Below are 3,000 nucleotides of genomic sequence, written 5' to 3'. Positions count from 1 at the left end.
ATTTGATAAAGTTCAGCACTCATTCATGACAAAGACCCTCTATAAGATAGGTATAGAGGGAAAATATCTCAACATAATTAAAGCCATATATGACAAACCCACTGCCCATATCATCCTGAATGGGGAAAAGCTGAAAGCTTTTCCTTTAAGAACAGGCACTAGACAAGGATGCCCACTCTCACCACTCCTATTCAACATAGTGTTGGAAGCACTAGCCAGAGCAATCAGAGAAGAGAAGGAAGTAAAGTGTATCCAGATTGGAAAAGATGAAGTCAAACTGTCCCTGTTTGCAGATGACATGATCCTATATATGGAAAAGCCTAAAACCTCTACAAAAACCTCTTGGAATTGATAAATTATTTCAGTACAGTAGCAGGATACAAAATCAACACACAAATATCAGTAGCATTTCTTTTCTCCAATAGTGAAGATGCAGAACGAGAAATCAAGAAAGCCTGCCCGTTTACAATAGCCACCTAAAAAATAAAATACTTAGGAACTGATTTAACCAAGGAGGTGAAAAATCTCTATAATGAGAACTACAAACCACTGCTGAGAGAAATTAGAGAGGATACAAGAAGATGGAAAGATATCCCATGCTCTTGGATTGGAAGAATCAATGTTGTGAAAATGTCCATACTACCCAAAGTGATATACAAATTCAATGCAATCCCCATCAAAATTCCAAAGACATTTTTCTCAGAAATGGAAAGAACTATCCAGACATTTATATGGAATAATAAAAGACCACACATAGCCAAAGCAATGCTGAGCAAAAAAAATAAAGCTGGAGGCATAACACTACCTGACTTTAAGCTATGCCACAAAGCTATAATAACCAAAACAGTATGGTACTGGCATAAAAACAGATACACCGATCAAGGGAATAGAATAGAGAATCCAGAAATCAACCCACACACTTACTGCCATCTGATCTTTGACAAAGGCACCAAGCCTATTCACTGGGGAAGGGACTGCCTCTTCAGCAAATAGTGCTGGGATAACTGGATATCCATATGCAGGAGAATGAAACTAGACCCATACCTCTCACCATATACTAAAATCAACTCAAAATGGATTAAGGATTTAAATATACACCCTGAAACAATAAAACTTCTTAAAGAAAACATAGGAGAAACACTTCAGGAAATAGGACTGGACACAGACTTCATGAATACAACCCCAAAAGCACGGGCAACCAAAGGAAAAATAAACAAATGGGGTTATATCAAACTAAGGAGCTTCTGCACTGCAAAAGAAACAATTAACAGAGTTAAAAGACAACCAACAGAGTGGGAGAAAACATTTGCAAAATATACATCTGACAAAGAATTAATATCCAGAATATATAAGGAACTCAAACAACTTTACAAGAAAAAAACAAGCAACCCAATTAAAAAATGGGCGGAAGAGTTAAGTAGGCATTTCTCTAAGGAAGATATACAAATGGCCAACAGACATATGAATAAATGCTCAACATCACTCAGCATCCGGGAAATGCAAATCAAAACCACACTGAGTAACCATCTAACTCCAGTTAGGATGGCTAAAATCCAAAGACTCTGAACGATAAATGCTGGTGAGGTTGCGGAGAAAAAGGAACTCTCATACATTGTCGGTGGGACTGCAAAACGGTGCAGCCTCTATGGAAAATGGTATGGAGGTTCCTCAAACAATTGCAGATAGATCTACAATATGACCCAGCTCTCCCACTGCTGGGAATATACCCAGCTGAATGGAAATCATCAAGTCGAAGTTATACCTGTTCCCCAATGTTCATTGCAGCACTCTTTACAATAGCCAAGAGTTGGAACCAGCCCAAATTTCCATCATCAGATGAGTGGATATGGAAAATGTGGTACGTCTACACAATGGAATACTACTCAGCTATAAAAATGAATGAAATACTGCCATTAGCAACAACATGGATGGACCTTGAGAGAATTATATTAAGTGAAACAAGTCAGGCACAGAAAGAGAAATACCACATGTTCTCACTTATTGGTGGCAGCTAAAAACTAATATATAAATTCATGCACACACACACAAAAAAAAAACGGGGGGGAGAAGATATAACAACTACAATTACTTAAAGTCGATAGGACAAGCAAACAGAAAGGACATTGTTGGGGGGGAGGGAGGAGAGGGAGGAGGGAGAGAGCTTTTGGTAAGAGGCAACAATAATCAACCACAATGTATATCGACAAAATAATATTTTTTTTAAAAAATGACCTTTATAAAGACGCATCAGTAGTGATTCAGCCAAGAATGATTGGTAATAACTATTCCTGCTGAAAAAAATTAATAAAATACAAATGTACTTCAAAATATTCATAAAGATTTATGTTATCTTTTAATGCTATTTTTGCACAATTTTTGAAGTACCCTTGTACTAATAACATTCAAAAAAGTGTCTAGCACTTTCCACAGGAAATATTTTTGCTCTATCCCCTTCAAAATTTATAGCCTAAAAATAGAGACACATGACACCTCTTTGTACCCACAGTAGGCCATGATAAGTGTTATTATATTGCCCAAATCAGATGTAATACAATTATGCTAATTATGCATATCTGAGGAAATATGCACCATATACTATTCTTAGTTCTATCTGGATGTTGGTGAGTCAAATTTATTCTTCTGTAACAACCTTGTAGGAAAGATGGACAATAAAAAATGCCAAACGTAAAAGGATATTTAGCCCAAACTTGAAGTATGCTAAAAATAAGTGTTTTAATCTACCTCAAAAGGGCGACATATTCGGACTGAGACAGTTGAAGAGAGCGGCATGAGTGCTTTGAAGATCTGGTATTATGTTTGCAGGCAAACGGGTAAAACAAAGTTAACACTGACGCTAAAACAGCAATAAGAATTTCAAGAGTGGGAGCAATCGGATATAGAACTTGAATGAAGTAGAGTGTGAGCTGGAGAAAAAGGAGGAAAGTGGAGGAGGGCTTTATTGCACATAGCTTATTTAGAAAGAGAAATAACCCCATTCTT

This window comes from Cynocephalus volans, chromosome 6, assembly GCF_027409185.1.
Source record: "Cynocephalus volans isolate mCynVol1 chromosome 6, mCynVol1.pri, whole genome shotgun sequence".
NCBI lineage: Eukaryota > Metazoa > Chordata > Mammalia > Dermoptera > Cynocephalidae > Cynocephalus > Cynocephalus volans.
Note: the sequence above shows the minus strand (reverse complement) of the source record.